This window comes from Chiloscyllium punctatum, chromosome 15 (genome assembly GCF_047496795.1).
Source record: "Chiloscyllium punctatum isolate Juve2018m chromosome 15, sChiPun1.3, whole genome shotgun sequence".
In the NCBI taxonomy this organism is placed as follows: Eukaryota; Metazoa; Chordata; class Chondrichthyes; order Orectolobiformes; family Hemiscylliidae; genus Chiloscyllium; species Chiloscyllium punctatum.
In genome coordinates, this window is record NC_092753.1 from 12,425,545 (window position 1) to 12,451,695 (window position 26,151).

At 45.0% G+C, this 26,151-nt stretch overlaps 1 long non-coding RNA gene across 1 annotated transcript in view; it reads right to left on the reverse strand.

Annotated features, from left to right (window-relative positions):
- Positions 1 to 8,964: 8,964 nt before the first annotated feature.
- Positions 8,965 to 26,151, reverse strand: part of LOC140486055 (uncharacterized) — a 55,778-nt gene continuing 38,591 nt past the window's right edge. Inside the window, exon 3 of the long non-coding RNA XR_011962515.1 lies at positions 8,965 to 9,240. This is a non-coding gene — a long non-coding RNA (uncharacterized lncRNA). The remainder of the gene's footprint in view (positions 9,241 to 26,151) is intronic.

Here is a 26,151-nt window from a genome sequence, read left to right on the forward strand (position 1 = left end):
TTAGTATATGACATGGGGCTGTTTGAAGCAGTTGAGATTGAGATTGGATGTACTATAATTAATACCTGATGAGCATTAACTGCAAATATTCCTGTCTTTGAATACAGAACACAATATTGGATCAGTAATGTGTGATTGATATGTTTAGATGTAAAAGTACAATGCAACAAATTGTAATGGTCAGGTTTTTTTCTTGGACTTCTAATGGAGATATTTCGAGGTTGGTTGAGCTTCCAAGTGGATCAGAGGTTCTTAGTTCACCAGCATTGTACATCTTATCAGCCATCAAAGAGAATAGGGCATCTGTCTATGGGGTCCAGAGACAATGCTAAGGACCTTCAGTGGAACTTCATTCTAACTCCTTCCTAGGGGATGTGATGACTTGACTAGACTATTAATTCAGAGGTCCTAGTAAAGTCCTGGGCACTTGAGTCCAGTCCCAACATAGCAGATGGTGGAATTTACTTGAATTAATTCTTGAATTAAGAGTCCAGTGATGACCATGAAACCATTGTTGAGTGTCAGGAAAAACCCAACAGGCTGACTAACGTCCTTCAGGAAAGGAAACTGCCATCCTTACTGGACCTTATCAAATCCAAATTTGGATTAAGTTCTAAATCTGGGATTAAAAGCCAGTTGATTGTTGTGAAAACCCATCTGGTTCATCACACCTTTGAGCTATGGGGAAGTCTGTCTTGCATGTGACTCACAGCAATGTGATTGACTCTTAAACTGCTCTCTGGGCCATTAGGGATGGGCAATAAATGTGGGCCTGGCTAGCGATGTTCCCATCCTGTAAATGAATTTTAATAACTGCATACGCCAGTGCCCTGAATCTTACCTTACAGATAAGCTCTGGCTATTATTTCTCAATTCGGCATTAGAAAGGAGGGCCTGAGTCTGCAATTGCTGTTCTCTAGCTCAATGCTGAGTGGCATGCCATGTTTACGAGACTTTGCAGTGATCTTAACACAACCTTGCTGGGTCATTTGTGAGTCAACCACATTGCTGTGGATCTAGAGTCACATGGAAGCCAGGCTTCCTCATGTCTTAGAGGCTTGAGTGAAGGAGATGGGTTTTCACAACAGTCGCAGAATCCCTACAGTGTGGCAACAGGCCATTTGGCCCAACAAGTCCACACCAACCCTCTAAAGAGTAACCGACCCAGACCCATTCCCCTACCTTATGTTTACCCCTGACTAATGCACCTAACCTACATATCCCTGAACACTCTTGACAATTTAGCATGGCCAATTCACCTAACATGCACATCCTTGGACTGTGGGAGGAAACCCACGCAGACAAGGGGAGAATGTGCAAACTCCACACAGACAGTCACCCAAGGCTGGAATTGAACCCGGGTCCCTGGCGCTGTGAGGCTGATTCACCATTGATTCACCATGCAGGCATCAAATAGTGGAATTGCCAGTGTTGCCCATGTCCCATGAATGTGGATAACAACGAATTAATCCCCAGCTACCCACCTGAAAATTGAGAGAAGACAAATAGATATCTCCTGGCCCTAAACTGAACTCTTCCTTTTTAAGCCGATGCTTTCAGTATTCGTTCGCCTGGACCAGAAATCTCGATGGGTGACGAATTTTGCATCAAGCTGCCTGGGTGATGCACATACTGGAGACCCACGTTGTGCTCTCAGCATCATTCCAGCCCCTCCCAATCCAACTCAACCTCCCCAAATTCCGAGCCGTCACAAAGCTCAGCACTAGCATTGATGTTTACCTTGTCATCAGTCCTGTGTCAGACTGGCTTGCTCTTGCTACACATAATCTATCAAATCCACAGCTTGGGGAAAAGGGCCTGAAACTTGAGGAAGCAGCAAGAATGAGCAGTGTTGAGAGATGGGTAAGCTAATAGGTTGTTACATTATCCTTTCTCCCCTGAGAGCAAAGGTCAGCGTCTATTCCAACCCAGCATGATGAAAGCTGTATTCCTCTGCCAACCGTAAGGGCTTCGAATCAAATGAGCTTCTGCAAACCGGATTAGGACCTAATGGGCTCAACCTTAATGCATATAAAGCAGGGCAATCGCTCAGAAATTGTCCATCCTGCTTGGAAACAACACAGGATCACTCCTGTTTATAAATGTGAAGTCACGCTCTGAGGTCTTCAGGGTCTGGTGGTCGGGGAGCTCAATATGCTTTCTCCCGGAGAAAAGGCGATTAAAAGCAGACATGGTATAAGTTTTGAAAATACCAAGAGGAATTGAAGATTTAAGCCGATCAGTTTGGACTGCATGCAGGGAAATCCAAAGGAGTGCGGCAATATCAAGAACTGGGCACAATTTGAGGCAAAATGCTCTCTCCTTCCACACGTTGGAGTCAGCTCAGGCAAAAATCGTTCGGCTTGTGTTGAATCTTTGCTTTAAGGAAGGAGCTGGATGGCTATTTGGACAGGGGGGCAGGTGGGGTGTGCAGATAAGAATGAAAAGATACAACATGGAGAGTGCTGGAGCAGAAGAAGTGTAAGGCAGGGGACCCATTGGACGTGAAGAATGCAATACGAAGTTGAATAATCACATTTCCTGATCTCGTTTAGAGCTGTTTGATGTCTGTGTAGCACTGGGGAATTTCAAGCATCCTGCCTCAATATCAGGCTTTACCAGGTCACATAAGGCAAGGCTAGAAGCTGCCAGTGACTCTGTCCTGGCGACATGCCGAAACTTCAGCCACTGACTGTGCAACCATCTATTTTTGGGCTAGCTTAATGCTCTGCCCAACCCCATTAGAAACTGAGAGATTATTCAAGCCTATTTCACTTTGTTTTCAGCCTTTACTATGTGCGTTTTCCCACCACTGGGAAAAACAGCCATGTGGCCAATTGTGGAATAACAAGCGAAGTCAGTTAAGGGCAATGCTGATGTCAAAAGAGAGGGAGAAAAGGAGGGGAAAAAAATCCAATTGGAGTTGGAGGCAGAAATAATGCATTTATTATCCCGTGGTGCCCACTGCTCCCTCTAAAGGCATCAAAAGGATTGGTAAACACTGTGTGCTCCCTCTGTAATCAGAGACCCTGAGTTCTCAGAAAGGGTCACTGGACGTAAAACGCTGACTCTGATTTCTCTCCATAGATGCTGCCAGACCCGTTGAGCTCTTCAAGCAGTGATTTCATAGCCTGCTGTAATGGTAGTAAGTTTTGAAATGCATTCTATTCAGACACCGACACTAGAGACGCAGACCATTAACATTTAAAGCTGTCTTCAGAGACTGATTGAACAGACATGGTGTAAGATTCTGTTCTGAGAACATTCTGTGCAAGCAGCCGAAATAAATGCAGAACTTCGCTCGGCCCCCGAGCTAATAGACACAGAGCCAAGGAGTGGTGAGCGATTTTTTTTTACATGGAGTAAGCGATAGACACCTCAAAGATTCCAATTCTGTTGATGAGCTGATTGAACTGACATGGGAGATCAAAGCTGAGGCTTCTCTTCAGAGAGCTCTTGGGTTTCTGCAATCCGAAACATGCTCAGAAGGTGACTGGGACGACCTGAGGGAAGATTTGAGCAAGGGAGTCACACTTTCAGGGAGAATAGGCTGGAGGTTGTGAAGCGTTGAGGAGAAACAGTGACTCAGTGGTGAGCACTGCTGCCTCACAGCACCAGAGACCGGGTTTGACCCCAGCCTCGGGTGACTGTCTGTGTGGAGTTTGCACATTCTCCCCGTGTCTGTGCAGGTTTGCTCTGGTTTCCTCCCACAGTCCAAAGATTAGGTAGATTGGCCATGGTAGATTGGCCATGCTAGATTGCCAGATGATGTGCAGGTTAGGTGGCTTAACCATGGAAAATGCAGGGTTATGGGGATGAGGCTGGTCCAGGTGGGATGACCTTCAGACTTGGTGGGCCAAGTGGCCTGCATCCACACTGAAGCAATTCTATGAAAGCTCTTCACTCAGAGGGTTGTGAATCTGTGGAATGCTCCTTCATTGAATATAAATAAGGTTGAAATAGGCTTGGTATCTCAGGAAATCAGTGTGTAACCAGAGATTTTCATACATAGATGGCCCAAAGATCATGAAGCAGGGATTATTTATTCCACTGGCATCAGGTCATTACAAACATAAAGGGGTTCCAAAGCTACAACCAGCGACAGAAAATTAATCCTGTATTTCACATCTTGGTTCAGGAATCCTCTGTTCCTGACAAAGAAACCCTTTCCTCCAGAAAGGGTCCACAGACGCTACCGAGCTCCCTGCTTGGTGGCCTCCCTCAACATCACCACCTGCTGCTGGAAACTCTGTTACACATGGATGGAGAGCACGGGCAAGAAAACCGAGTAATTATCCCTTTTAAACATTCCAATTTCATCTCCTTCTGTCATCTTTTCAGACAGTTCACTCCAGAGCATAACAGCGTGCTTTGTAAACTAATACTTTCCTCTTCTCTCCTTGAGTTCCTTTACCAAAGTGTTTAAGTCCGTGCGTTCTAGATGTAGTTATTGCCCGGAGCCATTAATTCTCTGCCTTGCCTTCTTTCTGACTGCAGTTTTCAGATGCTGACTGATAGATGTTGAGTGCACAGCGGAACATTTAATGTTGGGAGCAAAGGGTAACATTCCCCCTGTACTTTTCGTACCCCTTTGAAGTAACTCTAGCCAAACAGGCAGTAGAAGGAACAAACTAATTTGCCATCACTGCGGTAGGCTGTGATGCAGTAACCTTGTCAGGGGTCGAGTTATTCAAAGACCAGAGCAAATAGACAAGGGGACATGTTTTCAACTCCCACCACAGCAGCTGGTGGAGTTTTCATTTTATCGATGAACGTGGAATTGAAAGCTACTGTCTGGCAACATGAGCATGCAACTATCTCTGCTGTCCTTACCCAGTCTGACCTACATGCGACTCCAGACCCACAGCGATGTGATTAGCTCTTGACTGCCCTCTGAAATGGCCAAGTAAGCCACTCAGCTCAAGGGCATTTAGGGCGGGCAATAAGCACGATTCCTATCAATGAGTGAACCAGGATCGAAAATAAATTTGGAAGCTCATGTTAGTCTCGTAGTGGCTCAGTGGCTAGCACTGCTGCCTCACAGCCCCAGGGACCTGGGTTCAATTCCAGCCTCAGGCGACTGTCTGTGTAGAGTTTGTGCATTCTGCATGGGTTTCTTCCAGTTTACTCCCTCCCATAGTCCAAAGATGTGCAGTTTAGGTTGATTGGCTATGGGTGGGCCTGGGTGGGATAATCTTTAGAAGGTCAGCATGGGCTGAATGGCCTACTTCCATGCTGTAGGGATTCAATGAAAAGGCTCTGGAGAAAAGTTGGGCAGATACTTTGCTGCAGCTTTCTGATCCTAGCTTCAGGTGCCATTTTAATTCTCGGCAAAACAGTGATATCATTTTTTTTACCAAGAGGTCGATTTTTTTCCAAAAGATTGAAGTTTGTAGTCATGCTTAAAGTCTCTGGACTTCCCAAAGTATATTGACATATAATCGCTGTTGTTATGTTGGAAACACAGCAGCTAATTTGTTCACAGCCAGCTCCCACAAACAGCAATGGGGTCATCTATTAGATTACATTACAGTGTGGAAACAGGCCCTTCAGCCCAACAAGTCCACACCGACCCGCCGAAGCGCAACCCACCCATCCTCCTACATTTACCCCTTACCTAACACTATGGGCAATTTAGCATGGCCAATTCATCTGACCTGCACATCTTTTGGACTGTGGGAGGAAACCGGAGCACCCAGAGGAAACCCACGCAGACACGGGGAGAACGTGCAAACTCCACACAGTCAGTCGCCTGAGGTGGGAATTGAACCCGGATCTCTGGCGCTGTGAGGCAGCAGTGCTAACCACTGTGCCACCGTGCCACCCACTTGCTTGATAAGTACATGTTGACGAAGACACCAGGAAGAACTCCAAACCTTTCCATGAAATAGAGTAATGCAATATTTTACATTATTTAAATATATGATTTAGACTTGGATGTAGGCGGGTTTATCTCAAACAATGCAAACATTTGTAATGAGGTAAATAAGGAGGAGGATAAACTTAGATTACAGGAGGATATAGACAGATTAGTCAGATGGATTTATGAGTGGCAAATGGAATTCACTTTGGATAAATATAAATTTAGGATTAGGGTTAGGCTTGGGCTAGACGAACAAGGCAGGGGAATACATGATGATTGCTCGGACCTTGGTGTGCATACACACCAGTCTTTAAAGGTACTCAGATGGGTGGTTAAAGTGATTGAGAAGACATGAGGCATACTTGCCTTTATGAGCCGAGGCATAAAATTGATAAGCAGGGAGGCTATGTTGGAAGTGTATAAAATGTTAGTTAGACCACAGCTAGAGTATTGTGTGCAGTTCAGGAATCCACGTTATAGGAGGGATGTGATAGCACTGGAGAGGGTGCAAAGGAAATTTACCAGGATGTTGCCTTGGGGTTGGAGAGTTTCAGTAATGAAGAGAGACTGGACTGACTGGGGTTGTTTTCCTTGGAACAGAGGAGATTGAGAGGGGGGATGATGGAGATGTATAAAATTATGAGGGGCGTAGATAGGGTGGACAGGAAAAGGACCATTTCCCCTTGCTGGAGGGATCAGTGACCAGGAACATAGATCGAAGGTCAGGGGCGGGAGGTTTAGAGGGGATGTGAGGAAAGCTGTTGTCGCCCAGAGGGTGGTGGGAATCTGGAACTCACTCCCTGTAAGGATGGGAGAGGCAGAAACCCTCAGCACATTGAAGGAGTGTTTAGGCGTACACTTGTGATGCCAAGGCTATGGGCCAAGTTAGGGTTTTTTTTTGACCAGCACAGACTTGATGAGCAGAAGGGTTGTGTCTCTGTGCTGTGGATGTCTAAGATTCTATGACCTGGGAGGGGTGTAGACTGGGCATTGGTCTAATGCCTCATTTGGAAGATAGCAGATCAAATAGTGCAGGGTTCTCTCGGTACTGCATTGGAGTGATGGCCAAGCGTATGGCCCCATGTTTTTGTGGTGGGACTCAAACCCACATTTTGGTGATTCAGTGGTGAATGTGCTTCACACTTTGCGCTTCACACTTCACAGTGTGGCAATACTTAGCAGCGCGCTGTACGACAGTAGCTGATGATGGGAAAGGAAATAAGCGTTCTGGCCTTGTAGGTAAGTGAGGAATGGTTGGGAAAAATTTCTTCCTGTCTATCCTATCTACGCCCTCATAATTTTATACATCTCACTCATGTTCCCCTTCAATGTCCTCTGCTCCAAGGAAAACAACCCCACATTGTCTAATCTCTCTTCACAATGGAACATTTCTAGCCCAGGCAACATCCTGGTATCACGTACAAATGCTCCCTGCTGTCAGAAGCTGTTGTTGTGAATCAGCAACAAATTCTATGGCCCTCATTAACTGGACAGCCACTTCCTGAGCAATTGTATTGCAGGGACACCCTGTTAGCTCCTTACCATACCTCCCAATTACTTGAAATCTTGCAAATAGATCATAGAATCGCCACAGTGTGCAAGCAGGCCATTCAGCCCATACCAACCCTCCAAAGAGTATCCCACCCAGACTATCCCATTGGCCCTGCATTTCCCATGGCTAATCCACCTAACCTGCACATCTTTGGACTGTGGGAGGAAACCAGAGCACCCGGAGGAAGCCCACACAGACACGGGGAAGAACATCCAAACTCCACACAATCGCCCAAAGCTAGAATCGAACTGGATCCCCGATGGAGTGAGGCAACAGTGCTAACCACTGAGCCACCGTGCCACCCTTGTATATAGACGAGCTAGCACACAGGTAATAGGGTGCATGATAGCACTAAAGCACACAAGAGGCATGATGCTGATATAGTTTGAGTGAGGGAGCTCAGTCCAAAGAGAGATTGAAGAGAGAAGAAATTCAAACATTTCACGTTCCAGATGGGATAATAATGTTCAAGCTACAGTAAGGTGGTCCAGGTCTACGCAGAGTGTAAGAAATATGTCAGAGTCTTAACTCATCAGCTCTGGCAAGGTCATTGCATTTTTCTCTTGATCAAGAAACAATTGTTGTGTTAATTGCATGTCCCTAGAGTCCATTGTTGGGGGAGTGGACCTTGATATGACTTTGGTGTAGTATATTCAAGATTAATATTGGTAGATCGTTTGGCACTAAATCAGTTGGGAATGTGTGGGGCAGGCAGGAGAGTGGAATTGATGTCCAAGTTCAGATCATCAGGTACGGGAGGCTTCAGGGGCTAAGAAATGCACATGCTCATGTTTCTGAACAATGACATCGCCTCCACAACGGTATCTGAAAACCCAGCAAGACCTTGGCTAAAGGACTTTAGCAGAGTTTGCAAAATTAACATTTTATTATTTTGTTAAGGGCAAACTAGGAATTGGAACATCAAGTAAACACAACAGGGGTGAGATGGAAGAAAACTGTCTCTGCTGTTAGCACTGAAAAAAGAATGTTGTAAGGACATAAGAACACATGAAACAGGAACAGGAGTCAGCTGTCTGACCCTGCTCTGTCATTCATTAAGATCATGGCTGATCTTTTCATGGACTCATCTTCACTTACCCACCCGCTCATATAACCCATAATTCCTTCACTGTTCATAAATCTAGCTATCTTTGTCTTCAAAAACATTCAACAAGGTCGCCTCAACTGCTTACTGGGCAGGGAAGTCCACAGATTCACAATCCTTTGGGTGAAGGTGTTTCTCCCCAACTCAGTCCTTAATCTGTTTTTGAGGCTATGCTCCCTAGTCCCAGTTTCACCCACCAGCGGAAGCAACACAAGGGATTTACCGTGAATATGGGAATCTTTAAATGTCCTATATTTAACTGAATTGGTTTGTTCTATTTTAATAATAAAATATTGCATAATGCATTTTTACTTTATTGTTAGAACTGCATTATTTACTGTATTAACTATTTTATTGTTAAGTCTGTAATCTCGCATGCCTGTGTCTCTCTGTGGAAGCTATTTCATTACAATTCAAGAACAAAGCCAGATTTCCATCTAATTTCTGATTTATCAGTAATAACATTATCACACAAAAGGTACACATTTGCAGGTAATTACATGACTGTGGACATAAGAATGGGATATTCCAGTCAAGAGGAATGTAGTAATAATTGTGTGAATTTCCCAGTCTCCAAACCCACTCTGCAGAATGCCACTGATTGAAAACTTTTTCCTTCATGAGTCTCCAGTGGACTGGAAACCTTGTGTTCTTTAAACCTTGCTGGTTCCATAACAGTTGATATCCTCTGCTCATGATGCACGCATTACTCAATCGACCCTGCAGAAGATATGTTTCCGACACAGCTGTTATTAGAAACTCTCTGAATTCAGCACGTAATTGCAAAAAGATTTATTTTCAAAAAAAAAATCAATTATGTGTTTAAGAGAGGGGTGTTGTGAGAGGGAGACAGGGAGCTCGGTTATTGGCGTTTGACTATATCTGAATTACATTTACAGCTGGTTGTTTTACATCAGTCACAGAGTTCTCGCTGTAATAATAAGCAGGTTAACACATGTACTCTTCCAGTACATGTGTTGACTTGTGGTTAGTATTCGCAAACTGTTTCCAGTCCATCTGCAGCCATTTTCTTTGTGCTGTTGCATAATTTGAAGCATTCCAAATGATAAAAAGAGAAAGGGCTGGAGCAACTCAGTGAGTTCACATTTCAACATGGCTGTGTTTTAAAATGACATTTTCTTTCAGGACTGTTTAAATGGGGAATACATGACAAGAGGTCCCTTCTAAATCTTTCCCCTCTAACCTCCACCATCACCTTCTTCCACCTTCAGGCCAATTTTGCATCCAAATATCTAGCTCTTGCTGGATTCCATGTGATCTAACCTTGCTAACCAATCTACCAAGCAGAACCTTGTTGAATGCTTGGCTGATGTCCACTCACCCAACCCCCTTGTTCAGCTTCCCTCCCAGTCAGCTCCAGCACCAATAAACTGAATGCGGCCACCCCTTTTCAATGTGGTGCCTTTTGTTTCAGCTTTTGGAACCACCCCCCTGCTGTTTGTTTTACTGACTGCCACCAGGCCTGTGCACAAGCAATGAAATCCTTTTCACAGACAGATCCAAGTGCATGGCCAACACAACTTGGAACGTCAGACCAGGATCGTCTGTCCCTCTGGTGAAGTTTATGTAACCGTGACCTCTCATCCCATGGAATTCATTCCTACCCAGGTCCTCTCCCTTGCCGAACAGGTCAACTGAGCAAAAGTTCAGGTCGCCTCTGCTCAGCCTGTGTGTGTGTAATCTTCATCATTTATATTCCGAAGCAGCCTAACCTCCATCCCTCACGCTGCATTTGTTTAAATCTCTCCAGATTATCCGCAGTCCCAGCACGAGCCAAGTCTCGCTTGCAGCTCTGGCTTGTAGATCTCAACGAACGCAAGTATCATAGGCTAAAACAGTTCTGGACTCGAAAAGCTAACTCTGTTCCTCTCTCCACAGTTGCTGCCTGACCTGCTGAGGTTCTCCGGCACTTTCTGTTTATTGTGTGTTTAATGGATGCCAGTGTTAACTTGCTGTCTTCTCGATGGACTTGTACGCTGGATGTCAAACCTTTGAATATTAAAGCTTGTCCAAGTCTTTTTAATTTTATCCTTGATTTAGAGGAGTCGGTGTTGGACTTGGGTGTACAAAGTTAAAAAAATCACACAACACCAGGTGGATTATAACCTGGTATTGTGTGATTTTTAATTTTATCCTTGAACTCTCGAGGTCCAAGGTTTGAATAGCCACCCTTGTCACTTTGAACGTTACTAGCTTCTCAGGGGTGAGGGAAAGAGGGGATCGGTGCTGATCAAATCCCTACATGTATTAGCCATGAGTCTGTCAGTAAGTGGGGATTCAAGTCCCACCGGAGCCCCTAGTCCCGGCTGACACCCCATCGCTGTGCTGACAGAAAGCTGCCCTGTAGGCTTGGGTTCTCAACTTCAGGTTGAGCTGGTCAGTCGAGCTCCTGCCTACACCCTCCGGGGAATGTCAAAACTGAAAAGAGGCCGACAAGATGATTTCAAAGGAGCACTGGCAATTTTCCCTGAGGTGCTCAGCAAGAACGTCTCAGTTCAGCAACCTCGGACTGTCAGGACGTTCACCTTATTGCTGTCTGCGTGACAGAAAAGTGAGGAGGGCTATTTTGGGGTCACTCTTTTCCCACGTCTCATGACAGTTTTGAAATGGGATGCTGGGATTGGCAATGCAGTACGCACTCGTCCGTGCAAAGCAAGTTGACGGGCAGTTTCCTGGAGTTAAGCAAGTCACAAGTTTGTTTTGTCTTTGTTAAATCTCACTTGGGTGAAAGTATTTTAGAAATGAAAAATTGACCTCGCTCCAACTAATTAGTGCAAGCACACGCACTCAAAACGCAAGCAGGTTAGGAAATATAACATTACAAAGTCAGAGGTTTAAACTGGGCCAAGGAGAAAGAGAATTCAAGACAATAAAAGCTTGCTGGTGAGTCCACAGGTTTCTGTCCTCATTGAGGCCAGTTGCTTTGCTGTAGTGAGTTAAAAATCACACAACACCAGGTTACAATCCAACAGGTTTAATTGGAAGAACACTAGCTTTCGGAGTGACACTCCTTCATCAGGTGATTGTGGAGGACACAATTGTAAGGCACAAAATTTATAGCAAACATTTACAGAGTGATGTAACTGAAATTATCCATTGAAAAATACCTTGATTGTCTGTTGAGTCTTTCATCTATTCGAATACCATGATGGTTTGACTTCTTTCATGTGTAAATCACAAAACCTTTTTTTAAAAGTTGCACTCTCAGGTTAACGGTAACAATTGGTGTTAGCGAGACAATATGTTGTCAACAGACAATCAAAGTATTTTTCAATGTATAATTTCAGTTATATGACACTGTAAATGTTTGCTATAAATTCTGTGCCTTACAATTGTGTCCTCCACAACCACCTGATGAAGGACCAGCGCTCCAAAAGTTAGTGCTTCCAATTAAACCTGTTGGACTATAACCTGGTGTTGTGTGATTATTAACTGTGCACACCCCAGTCCAACACCAGCATCTCCAAATCTTTGCTGTAGTGACCCTTCTTCTGGAATTGCTGCTGCCGCGTTGACACCTGCTCTTTGAAATTCTCGAGAGGGTTTCCTGACTGCATTACAAATTCACAAACAAGGCTCAGGTCTTTCAGAATGTAGTGATTGCAATGAGGTCAGCTCGCTGGACCTCGTAGACTATGAGCTCCCTCTGGTCCAGTCAGGGAGCCCTGGCTGACAGGTATAATCAGGAGTGTCAGGGGTTCTGCTCACTCTGAGAGCCAGCTCTGAGGAAGCTGAGCCATACGTTGTATGCTAGCTGTTGTACATTCGAAAGTATATAGAGGTGATACCTCATTTTGCCTTTAGCTCAGTGGGCGGCACGGTGGCACAGTGGTTAGCACTGCTGCCTCGCAGCGCCGGAGACCCGGGTTCAATTCCCGCCTCAGGCGACTGACTGTGTGGAGTTTGCACGTTCTCCCCGTGTCTGCGTGGGTTTCCTCCGGGTGCTCCGGTTTCCTCCCACACTCCAAAGATGTGCAGGTCAGGTGAATTGGCCATTGCTAAATTGCCCATAGTGTTAGGTAAGGGGTAGATGCAGATGTAGGGGCATGGGTGGGTTACGCTTCGGTGGGGCGGTGTGGACTTGTTGGGCCGAAGGGCCTGTTTCCACACTGTAAGTAATCTAATCTAATCTAATCATTTCACAAGCTGCGGGGCAGCGAGCTGGAATTTTGGCCTTGTTTACCCCAGTGACGGCTCAGGAACTCTTTCCAAATGGTTAAACTGCCCACGGCTCCTTTAAATCGTTGCAATGATTTTCAATCTGGGTGCAGCTGAACTGGCTGAAAATTGAGGCCTGAATGTTGTGCAGAAAGCCCCTTTGGAAACGGTCGTGCTCTTTTAATCTAAAGATTCACCCTCCCCTCATGGGTCTCTTCTCCCAACACGGCCGCTCCCATGTCTCAGGGTCTGGGGTCACATCTATTTCCCAAGGGGAAAATGGTTGGGAGGCACTGCTTCAGTCAATGTCTCCATTGGGCTCCCCACACGACATTTCATCTCCACTGGAATAAGATTGCACTTCACTTATTAACCATGACTTCAGGTTAGCAATGCTTTGTTTAGCGGAAGCGTCTTTTTAAAAAGACTAGCCCCAAATTAGTGTACTACCTAGCAGCTCCCCGTACTAATGCATATCCCACATTACATCAGCTGCAACACTTCCAAAGCCATCTACGATGGTGGTGCACTTTTGAACATCCTATCCTATTGTTATGACACGGCAGTGAACCCTTCTGTTAGTTAAACCAAACAGCCAGAACAGCTCACCTTGCCTCGTGATCTGTTAAAATATGAGTGACAGAGAACTCCGAAATTCCATTATTTAAAGAAAATAAAACTAATCTATTCTTTTTTAATTCCAAAAGTGAACATTAAACAACAACTATTCACAACTCTAAGCCCCGCTTTCTCTTAACTGCTTATTATCTGACTCCAACTCTATAACAATATGCTGTTCCAATAAAACACTTATTAAAATTACATCAACTTAATTTCAACCCCATACAGCATCTGTTGTCTTCAGGGCCTGTCTTCTTTCGGCTGAAGATATCCCTGGGTCATCTTCTTTCTTTTCACTGTGAAGATGTTTCATATGAAAACATACCTTTGGTAAAGAGTGTTTCCTAATTTCTTGATCTGTGTTGATGGCAGTTGCTCTGCCTGATTTTCAAAATACCTGCCTTTCTGTATTCCCAACATTGGATCGTCTCATTGGTTCGATGTTGGCAAAGCAATAAATTTAAACTCGATTGGGTTTTAGTATCCTGGGGCATAATTTAAACTGATTGATTAAATTTGAATTGTTGTCAAAACAGCAACCAACTCAGGCGTCTATTTCACAACCAAACGTCATATATTTTCAATTTTCCAGTACACACTGAGACTATCTAGTCATATACTTGTACGTTCTCAGTTCAGAACAGCATTTACTCTCTCTTACAGTACATGCCTTCAACTTCAAAACAGAATAATGAGGAAAAATGAGGCATATCACCCTATCCCATTCCCACACTGAACCTCCCACCCACCGGAGGCTATTTGTGCCTATTTCTTTCCAGTGCAACTCACTCTGGCCACTGCTGACACCTATGAGCTATGAGAGTGGACCATCTCTCTCAGTATCTCCCTTCAACAATGTATGGTCACCTGTTAACAAGCTTTTTGCCATCCATCAACATAATATTGACAAAACAGTTTTTGAACGATCTACGATTAATTAATGGTGAACCATTTAGGCCACTGTGTTGTGTGATTCCGAAAGCATTGTCTTTGGTAGTGTAGTAGGTGAACAGTCATGCTTGGTCCTGCAATTAGCTGAATGGAGATTGTCCAGTTTCCTTCAATAGCGTCTTTTCTGATGACTTGTCTTCAGCAATCAGAGAGACTGACTGTATTTTTCTCACCTGCACATTCAGGGTGCCCAGTTGAAGTTATCTGCTGTGGCCCTTCGCAGCAATATTTTAGTGCAGTGAACCCAAACCCCAGCACAATAGTACATAGAGACCACAGGTTAAAATGGTTTAACTCCTTTCTGGAGTATTCTTGGAAGGGTAAAACATAAATATGTCTTTTACACAGAGCTGCTTTTCCTCCTGTTCATCATGTCTACAGTTTAGGACATAACACAAGGGCGATGACAGTTGACTTTCTTGAAGTGTTATGTAAGGCACCCTTGATACCCTTCAAGTGTTACATTCTGTGAATCCTCTCTGGCCTCAGTGTAATCCACACTGGAGTCTTAGAGAGCTTCTGAATTCACATCCTCAGCCATCTTTTAGCTTGCATGTCTTGGTTTTCATAAACAAATCATAAGTGGTACTTAAAAGTTGAATAAATCTGCAAGTAATCTAAGGTTATGATCTGTTTTAATGACATTATCTCCTTTTGTATACATCCCTGAAGAATCAAATGGCCTTAAGAATTGTATTTTCAAAACCTGACCTCCATCTGCAACAGTGTTACTGCAGTTCCTGATTTTTTCAATTAACCCTCACCTCCACCTTTGATGTCCTGGAACCTTTAGCACAGATATTCGCCCATCTCCTTCCCCCTCACCCCTGCTCTTGTATGTCGAAATGACACAGACTTGGACGAATATGGTGAATCTGTTGGTCTGCCTGAACCACATCAAGGACCATTTGGTCCATCTCTGGTTTGCTACAGCAGCTCACAACTCCAGGAGCCTTCTGGAACAGAGACCCTTCCCAACTTCTTCCTACTGTAAATTATCATCTAAACTCTTCACATTATCTCCTCCAGCCTCACCTTGGGCTGCAAGTGTGAGGGACTCATGGAGTTTTGTTGTTACCAAGATTGAGACCATCCAATCAGTTACCTTCACCATCTCCCTCCTTTTCACTCGGCTGAACATACCCTCGAATGTTCAACCTTCACTAGCTGCCCTCTTATTTCTCCTCATGCCATCTTTGAGGCATGATATCCGCCTCCCGCCCATTCCCACTAAACTGCTAATCCTCCAACTTGACCTCCTGCTCCCTGGGCAGCTGAAATTTCCAGCTCTTCAGGTGTTCTCCCTTTCTCCTTTGGATTTGTGGTCTTACCCAATCAAAGGAGAGAGGGGTGGCACAGTGGCTCAGTGGTTAGCACTGCTGCCTCACAGCGCCAGGGTCCCAGATTCGATTCCAGCCTCAGGTGACTGTCGGTGTGGAGTTTGCACATTCTCCCCATATCTGCGTGGGTTTCCTCCCCGTGCTCCAGTTTCTTCCCACAGTCCAAAGATGTGCAGGTTAGGTGAATTGGCCATGCTAAATTGTCCATAGTGTTAGGTGGGTTACTCTTCGCAGGGTTGGTATGGACGAAAGTTCTGCTTCCACACTGTAGGGAATTTAATCTCAAAAAAACAAGCCACCATTCTCCACTCGGAGAAAGTGAGGACTGCAGATCAGAGCTGAAGAGTGTGACGCTGGAAACGCACAGCCGGTCAGGCGGTATTTCAGGAGCAGGGGAGTTGACGTTACGAGCATAAAAGCCCTTTGTCACCTTCCTCCACTGTCCTGTCACTGGTCACATTGTGTGCAACTGATCTCCCTGTGTCTGAGGTGTTAGCTCCACTGGCACCTTCACAGATAATCCCTGGCCTGCTCAATATTTTCGCTGCTTTCTCCATTCTCACCTGCTTTAGCTCTTCACAATCTAATGCCAGCCAGAAACAGTTGTGTAGAACTTCAGTTAGGCCACACTTGGAATATTGCATACAGTTCTGGTCACCACACTACCAAAAGGATGCAGATGCTTTGGAGAGGGTGCAGAAAAGGTTTACCAGGATGTTGCATGAGATGGGGGATTTTAGCTATGAAGAAAGGTTGGATAGACTGGGGTTTGTTTTCACTGGAACACAGGAGGTTGAGGGGTGACCTGATGGAAGTCGAAAAGATTTTGTTTTGATTCACTCATGTGACACAGGTGTTGTTGGCACCCAGCATTTACTGCCTGCCCCTAGTTGCCTCCACACTGAGTGGCTTTGGCTAGGCCATTTCAAAGGGCAGTTGAGAGTCAAAACTACATCGCTGTGGGTCTGGAGTCACGTGTAGGCCAGACCAGGTTAAGGATGGCAGTTCCCTTCCCGAAAGGACATTACTGAACCAGATGGGTTTTTCCCCTAACAACAGTCATCAGGACATTCTCAATTCCAGATGATTATCAAATTCAATTTCCACCACCTGTCTTGGTGGGATTTGAACCCCTTTCGTCAGAGCATTAGCTGAGTTTCTGGATTAATAGTCGAGTGACAATACCACTAGGCCATTCCTCCCTGTAAGTTGTGAATGGCATGGATAGAGTGGTAAGTATGAGGCATTTCACACCATTAGCTCCTGCAGTCGGCCAAGGGTCTATCCCCCAGCAACCCCGCTCCCTGTTCCTCAGCTTCCGAAAGCACAGTGTTGACATTCACGAGTTCACTGATGCACACCCAGTCCTATCTCCCTCAGGTACCTCATTCTTGAGAAACCATCCGACATCTTATGTGGCATTTGGTAATGGATGAGCAAAGTAGTCCTCCAGTTAAATATTGGGAAGTGTAAAGCTACTGGTTTCTGATTCCCGTACCAAGTTCCCGGGAGCCACAATATCAAAGTAAGCTCCTGCTTTACAGAAATATAGGCAAGTAGCATATGCCCCATAAAATGAGTTTTCATCTTCAGGTCAAAAATGAAGGAAATTGGAAAATACGATAAAAATAAAAGCTTTGAACATCTGTCAATCCTCTTTGCTCCAGTGAAAACCGACCAATTGCCAATAACACAGAGGTTTATGGATTGACAAAGGGCAGGCTTGTTGCAAATCTTTCCTGAGCATCAAGTTTAACCAAATTTTCACCCAAGCCTTTGAAGATAACAGGAAACAGCTCCTTCAAGTTATACAGCATCATCAACGTTGTGAAATGTCCCCCCCATGTGCTTTGACAGCAGTGTGAACAAGCACCTTTCCAATATAACCAGCCATCAAATCCGATTGCCTCATTAAACTGCATAATCTCAGCATGCGATTGCAATATTCCTGATTGTCAATGCACAAGAATTTTATACTGTTCCTCCATCTCTTTAGTCTAAAAGAAAACAATAACTTCACTTCCATTTATGATCATGACACCGCATGGATTCCCATTTGAATAATGTCAAACCCAGGCAGAAAGAACTCATTTGGCACTTCTTTGTCACTGCTTTTCAAATGCTTTTGTACATTATATAATGGGCAGACCATAAACCTTGATCTCTATGATTGAAATGGGCATGGGCACTCAAATGCCCAATATCCAATTGTGGCTCAGTCTGCTGCAGTCTTACCTCTACCCTAAAGGTTGTTGGTATATGACCCACTCCTGCTCCAGAGGGGCGATGGCCTAGTGGTGTTAGCACTGGCTTGTTAATCTAGAGACCCAATATCCTGGGGAGCTGTGTTTGAATCCCGCCAATGTGGAATTCGAACTCAATTTTTTAAAAAAGAATCTGGAAGGAAGAGTCTAATAATGACAATGAATCCATTGTTGATTGTCAGAAAAACCCATCTGGCTCACTAACGTGCATTGGAAAAGGAAATTGTCATCCTTATCTGCTCTGGCTGACACGTGACTCTAGACCCACAGCAATGTGGTTGATTTTTAACTGTCCTGTGGGCAGCGAGTTTTGAGAAGATTTGTACCTCAGGTTGAGGTTCTAGAAGTAGGTTTGCTCACTGAGCTGGAGGATTCGTTTTCAGACATTTCCTCACCATATTAGGTAACATCATCAGTGAGCCTCCGGATGAAGCACTGGTGGTATAGCCCGCTTTCTATTTATGTGTTTAGGTTTTGGGTTGGTGATGTCATTTCCAGTGGTGACATCATTTCCTGTGGTGATGCCATTCCTGTTCTTTTTCTCAGGGGTAGTGATAAATGGGACCCAAATCAATGTGTTTGTTGATAGAGTTCTGGTTGGAATGCTATGCTTCTAGGAATTCTCGTGCATGTCTCTGTTTGGCTTGTCCTAGGATGGATGTGTTGTCCCAATCGAAGTGGTGTCCTTTTTCATCTGTATGTAAGGATACTAGTGAGAGAGGGTCATGTTGTTTTGTGGCTAGTTGATGTTCATGTATCTTGGTGGCTAGTTTTCTGCCTGTTTGCCCAATGTAGTGTTTGTTACAGTTCGTGCACGGTATTTTGTGAATGACATTAGTTTTACTTTTTGTCTGTATAGAATCTTGCAAGTTCATTAGCTGCTGTTTTAGTGGGTTGGTGGGTTCGTGGGCTACCATGATGCCAAACTGCCCTCTGGTCAATTACAGATGCATGATAAATGCTGGCCTAACCAGTAACACCCTCATCCATGAATGAATGCAACAAAATTATGGAGGATGTTTTGGCACAGTGTTAGTAGCACTAGCTTTGTAGTCTAGAGACTCAGGCCATTGCACTGAGGATATAGATTCAAATCCCACCACCAGTGGAATTGAAGTATTTTGTAAGTGAAGGGGGGAATGTCCCTGCCTCTGAACCATAAGTTTATGGTTTGAGCCCTGTTCCACAGCCAGGGAATAGGTGGAAAGAGGAATGGTGAGCTTGACGCAAGGAGTCTGCAGATGGATATAGGCAGGTGAAAGTGAGGTAAGTCTGGCAGGAAGAATAGAAGAGCTGACTATCATACAAATGGAGAAAGACTGCAGAAAGCCCCAGTACAGAGGGATTTGGAAGTCCTCATCCATGAAGCACAAAAGCTGGCCTCCAAGTTCAGATGATAATAGGGGAGGCAAATGAAGTGTTTGCCTTTAATGCAAAAGGAACAAAGCATAAAAGTAAAGAGGCTTTGCTAAAACTCTACAAAATATTAGTTAAACCACAGATGGAGTAAGGTGAACACTTTGAGTCCCTTATGTTAGGAAAAATATACTGGCACTGAGACAATTCAGAGAAGGCTGATTCCAGGTATGGGAGAGAGGTCTGACGAGGAGAGGTTGGGTAAGGTGGGTCTGTACTCAGTGGAGTTTAGAACAACGAGAGGCAACCTTATTGAAACATATGAGATGATTAAGGGGCTTCATAGGACAGATGAAGAGCTCTGTTTCCTCTTGTGGGATAGTTTGGGTCCAGAGGACATATTCTCAGAATGACGTCTAGGTGACTGGAATGAGTTGAAGGGTTTAGCAGACAGCTCACATCAGTGACTATAACCTAATGTCAATATTACATGTGCTTCACATGGTTAGGAAGGCGAGATCCCATCCAGTGTGAGACATAACCAGAGTGAGTATATAGTTTGAGGGACTTGCAGGAAGTGTGGGAGTTTGGTGCAGAGGGGAAGAGGTGATTTTGTTTCTTGCTTTTTTTGTTGGCTCACAGCTTGCAAGATTTCTTTAAATGGGATAAATTGAAGTAGGATCAGGGACCCTATAATAAAGAGTGAGAATACAGGTAAACCATACATTCACTTGTTGGTGAGAGTTACTAATTGAACTAACTGGTAAAGATTGCTTTCAGGTTGAGGCTAAATAAAGGAAATTTTCCAGGCTGCAAACTATACGACAAGTACAACCGTTTGTAAAAGTAATTTAAGAATTAAATAACTAAAATGGAGATGCCGGTCTAAGTGATGTGTGTTGTGGGAGCTGGTGGACCTCACTGAAGTTCATATTGGTCACATCTGTAGCAACTGTTGGTCACTTGAGGAACTCCGGCTCAGAGTTGATGAGCTGGAGTCTGAGCTTCAAACATCAGGGAGGGGGAGACCTACCTATATCTCAGGAGACAGTCACACCCCTGAGGTTAACTACCTCGAATCCAGTCAGTGGTCCCAGACAGGAGGGTGTGACTACCAGCAGGGTCGGGTAGAGGGATCCAGGAAGTAGCGCTGAAGGAGTCTCATCCATTGAGTTTGTCTAACAGGCCTGAGATTCTTGCTCCCTTTGTGGATGGGAGCAAGGGCTGTTGGGAGATTGAGCAAACTGACCATAGCACCATGGTGCAGGGAGCCACTCAAGAGGGGTAGGGGGGTAGAAAATAGAAATGAAGTTGTAATCGGGGATAGTATGGTCAGGGGAATAGACACTGCCTCTGTGGCCAGGATCCAGAGTCTGGAAGGCTGTGTTGCCTGCCTGGTGCCTGGGTTCATCTGGGCTGCAGAGGAATTTGGTTTGGGAAGAGAAACAACCAGTTGATAAAGGTGGAAAGAGAGCAGAGGTTCTGCTCAGGGGCTGAATTAAAGAACCAAAAAGGTAATAATCTCTGGATTACTGAGCCATGAGCAAATTGGCACAGGGTCAACAAGATTAAAGAGGTACACGTGTGGCTCAACAGATTGCTGTGGGAGAAAGGGATTTGAATTCACGGGAAATTGGCGCCAGTACTGAGGCAGGAGGGAGCTGTTCTGATGGGAACAGAAGGCAGACCCGAAATGTTAATTCTGATTTCTCTCCACAGATGCGGCCAGACCTGCTGAGCTGTTCCAGCATCTTCTGTTTTCATTTCTGATTTACAGCATCCACAGTTCCACCTGAGTCATGCCGAGACCCGAGTTCTGGCAAATCCCATAACCAGGGCTGTGGATAGGGCGTTAAACCAAATAGTTGGAGGGGGAGAGGCTAATAAAGCTTGCAGAAGAAGGAATAGGACAGGGAGTATGAAATGGGTCAGGAATCTAACATCAGGCACAGCAGCTGAGGAGGTGACTATGAGAAGGGGGCAGTCAATGTGGGACTGAGGGTGTGGTACTGAAATGCATGCAGTATTACAAAATGAGAATGAGATCATAGTGCAGATTGAAATTGGAAAGTACAATTGATTAGATTTTAGATTCCCTACAGTGTGGAAACAGGCCCTTCGGCCCAACCAGCCCACACTGACCCTCCGAAGAGTAACCCACCCAGATCCATCTCCCTCTGACTAATGCACCTAACGCTATGGGCAATTTAGCATGGCCAACTCACCTGACCCGCACATCTTTGGATCGCGGGAGGAAACTGGAGCGCCCAGAGGAAACCCACACCGACACAGGGAGAATGTGCAAACAACACTCAGACCCAAGGCTGGAATCGAACCTGGGACTCCGGTGCTGTGAGGCAGAAGTGCTAACCACTGAGCAACCGTGCTGTCCCAAAGTTGGGGGGTACCAAAGAGAAACAGCTGGGAACAAGATAGGCAAGGATGCACGTCCTATCGAAAGGACAGGCTGATGGGCAGGGGAGGCTGGGTTTCCCTCTCAGTAAGAAATGATATTAAATCAATAACAAGAATTGAGATAGAGTCGGCAGGCATAGAATCTGTGTGAGCAAAGTTGAGTAAGGAAAGTTGACCCCGATGACAGTTGTGGACAGGCCTCCTAGCAGTAATCAGGATGTGGAGGAAAAAATAAATCAGGAGATAGAAAAGACTTAGAAGAAAAGCACTATTGCAATAATCAGGGGGGAACATCAATATACAGGAGGACTGGGAACATCAAGCTGGGAGTGATGTCAAGAAAAATAATTTGTGAAATGTCTACAAGATGGTTTTTTTTGGAACAGCTTATGGTCGAGCCCAGTAGGGAACATTTGGTGATGTGTAGTGAGATGGACATTATTAGGGATCAGAGAGAAGCATATCACCTCTAAACAAATGGCAGAGCAGACTCTTAGAATCCCTACAGTACGGAAACAGGCCATTTGGCCCAACATGGTCCATACTGACCCTCCAAAGAGTATCCCACCCAGACCCATTCCTCTACAATGCACCTAATCTACACACCCCTGAACATTATGGGGCAATTTAGCATGGCCAGTTCACCTAGCCTCCTACAGGAAACCCATGCAGGTATGAGGAGAATGTGCAAACTTCACACAGATAGTTGCCCGAGGCTGGAATCAAACCCAGGTCCCTCGTGCTGTGAGGCAGCAGTGCTAACCACTGAGCCGCCATGCCAGCCAATGGGCCATATGGCCTAATTCTGCTCCTATATCTTATGGTCTTACATGCTCTTCAATAGATCTCGAAATGAGCACTTCATGAGGACAAGGCTTAGGTTATAAATTAGTTCTCATGTTTATTAAATCTCAAACTGTTAAAATTAGCATAGTCAGTACAAACAATGGATTTGTGCTAATTATTCATTATTTTTATCAGAATATCCAAAGTAATGTTTGCTCATCGATGTAATGCTTCCTGAAAACAAATGCTTAAAGCCCTGATTTGTCTCATTCTAAAGTCGATCTTACTGTGATCACAGTGTCTGTGACCCAGCATCTGGAAGAGTCAGGCTACTGCTGCCTGGGAGAACATCAGTCTTGGACTCACCATTCAAAATGCACACAAGATTTTGTTTTTAATCTCCAGGGCATTGTTGATGAATGCAGGGATCTGTCTGATTGCCAGCCTGTTGCAGTGTGTCAGTGAGCTGGCTGAAAGATCCCCAATGTGTTATATGCAGCCTTATCTCTTATGCTGATTGTTCAGCACTTGGGAAAACCCTTGAGAGGGTCTGTGATTAGTTAATTTGTTAAATATCTACCGTACCAAAATTCACATCATTGAAGAGAGCAAATATTAAACAGTAAATATTCACGTTCAGTCCAGGAGTTGTTGTTTCTAGCAGACTAGCCAGTACTCGTGAGGTAGGCAAAAGTGGGTACTGCAGATGCTGGAGATTAGAGTCAGGATTAGAGTGGTGCTGGAAAAGCACAGCAGGTCAGGCAGCATCCGAGGAACAGTAAAATCGACGTTTCAGGCAAAAGCCCTTCATCAGGAAGGGCTCCTGCCTGAAACGTTGATTTTCCTGCTTCTTGGATGCTGCCTGACCTGCTGTGCTTTTCCAGCAACACTCTAATCTAGTTCATGTGAGTTGTTGACGTTGCAAGGGTAAAAGCTATGATTTTCTTACATCCATTGTTGGAACGCAAGATCATTGGCAAGACCCGCACTGATTTTTTTATAAGTTATTCACAGGAAGATGATAAAAACAAATAAATCCACAGACCCAAGTGACTGTCTCCTCAGTTGCTGAGTTGAAGGCGATTTGCTTCCCCCCCTACCCCCAACCTCAGTCTGCACAGGGGTCACTCCTGGGGAATGTGTAGCATTGTGAATGTCTCCCCCACCAGTGGATACAGTGTTTGTACTGGGCCCCCAGCACAGCTGGAGGTTGGCTGCACAGGGGTCTTGAACCTGTTTAACAAGGTCCACTGTCACTGTGGAAGCTTAAACATTCACCAGATTGGTTTGCTCATAAGAATTAAGTGAGTGAATGTAGAGGAATGCTATCTTTACTGAGGTAACACGCGACTGAGCAACAACCAGATCATGGAAAACTGAAGCCTTGGCCTGTAGGCCTCCAGGTAATGCGCCCTCTTTTACTATCATTTGTTCAATAAAGCCTGCTGCTATTCCCTCACAAGACAGAAGATCCCACATTACTCCTGTCACTTCCCATGGTTTCTGCTTCTTGAGGGTGTCAGCAAGACAGTCTCGCTTACTTCAAATGAGATGATTAGATTAGATTCCCTACAGTGTGGAAATAAGCCCTTCAGCCCAACCAGTCCACTCCGACCCTCCAAAGAGTAACCCACTCAGACACATTTCCCTCTGACTAATGCACCTAACATTATGGGCAATTTAGCACGGCTGATTAACCTGACCTGCACATCTTTGGACTGTGAGAGAAAGCTGGAGCAGACACGGGGAGAATGTGGGATGGGGGGAGGGGAGGGGGGGCGGTGCGGGCGCAAAGTGAGGGATAGTTGATGCTGTAGTTCAATGGTTATTATCAACAGATGCTAGTACTTTATTCCTGATTTAATAATTTACTGAATTCAATGTGTCCATTGTATCATTTGAACGCTCATCTCTGGACCTTTATATTCCCAGCGCAGTAATATTATCACTATTCCCACTCTCCTCTCTGCTGCTGTTGCTGAATATTTCTCATTTTAACATTATCCTGATATCCTCCCTGTGGACCGATGTGTTTTGAACTAGAAGTCCCCCTTGAAGTGCTTTGACAAAACAGTTGTAAGACGGGTTAGGTCCCAAAAGCTTTGCATTAAAAACCTGACCGGACTTTCCTTCTCCTGGGCTGTACAGCTGTATTTTATTGATTCCTGTCCAAGTCCAACACTGCTACAGTTTCTCTGGGAGCTTCAACAGATCTAAATTGTGTATGTACAGAATTGGTGGACGACTTAAGACCACTAAAGGCGGACAAGACCTCCCTCCACCACTCAGGATATGCCCACCATGCTATCCCCTGGAAGGGCCAAGGGCAAAAAGGGACAGGGATGCCCTCAAGGTCAACAAGGGAAATATATTTTGGAACATTGCTCTCAATCCTGACTGTTGAACACATATCCTTGCCTCTACCCATGGGCTTTTCAAACATTCTGGCAGAATTGGTACAACTAAGAGATGGGTGGTTCTGATGGGTCTGTGAGAGATGCTGTAAAATGATCCACCTGCCAAATTCCTCCCGGCAGAACTGAATTATTCCAACATGAACACCAGAATTCGGTGCAGAGCAGCAATAGACGTTTCATGATCTGAAGGCAGAATTACACCTCAGGAGCTGGAGAGAGTAACAAGGGTCACGGAGAGGTAAAGGGCAGAATTTCTAAAGGTCCAGGAATATACAGATGCTATGCAAGTGTCCTAAACCATCTCACTGCCTTGCTGCCAGAGATATGGACCTCTGTTGAATGTGTATCATGGATTCTACAAGTCACTGTTTGCTTTCCACCATTTGTTTCATTGTTTTAAGGCAGTTAACCAACATGTTAGCCACAGAACAGAAGGAATTGCATTCTTATAGCGCATTTCACAATATCAGGACATTCCACCTGAGCCACTTATATAGAATCCCTACAGTGCTGCAACACTGGTCCAACAAGTCCACACTGACCATCCAAAGAGTATCCTACCCTGACCTATTCCCCTATCCTACTACTCTACGTTTCCCCTGACTAATGCATCTAGTGTGCATATCCCTGAACACTACAAGCAATTTAGCATGGCCAATCCACCTGCCCTGCACATCTTTAGATTGTGGGAGGAAACCCACACAGACACGGGGAGAATGTGCTAACTCCACACAGTCACCCGAGGCTGGAATCGAACCTGGGTCCCTAGCACTGTGAGGCAGCAGTGCTAACCACTGAGCCACTGTGCCACTTGTGGTGGAGTTGCCCAGCTTCTGCCCCGCCCTGGTGTTCTGCTGTTAGAATGACTTTTCCCGTTCAGCTCCTGGTCAATGGCAATCCCACCAACCCCTACCCAACAAAAGGGCACTGCTGGTGCGAGTCTCAACAGTGATGTGCCATTGATGGACATTAGCTATAACTCTTCACGAGAAAGACTACAACACAAAAGGAGACCACTTGGCCCACCGTGTTTGCTTCTGAGAAAACGCTATCCAGCGTAATCCCCATCACTATCTCTTGGTCCAAAGCCTTGGAGATGCTGCTGCCTCAAGCATGTTGAGAGATTCTAGTTCCAGACCATTTCCACTCTGGGAACTGAGAACTCAATTCTCCTCTAATCCTCCTCTTCATTTGATTTAACCCTTGCCTCTTTGTTATTGAGCTCTCCATTCATGCTATCTACAATACCTCATAATTCCCTGTTACTGCAATTGTTCTCCCCTCAGCCTCCTGTATTCCATG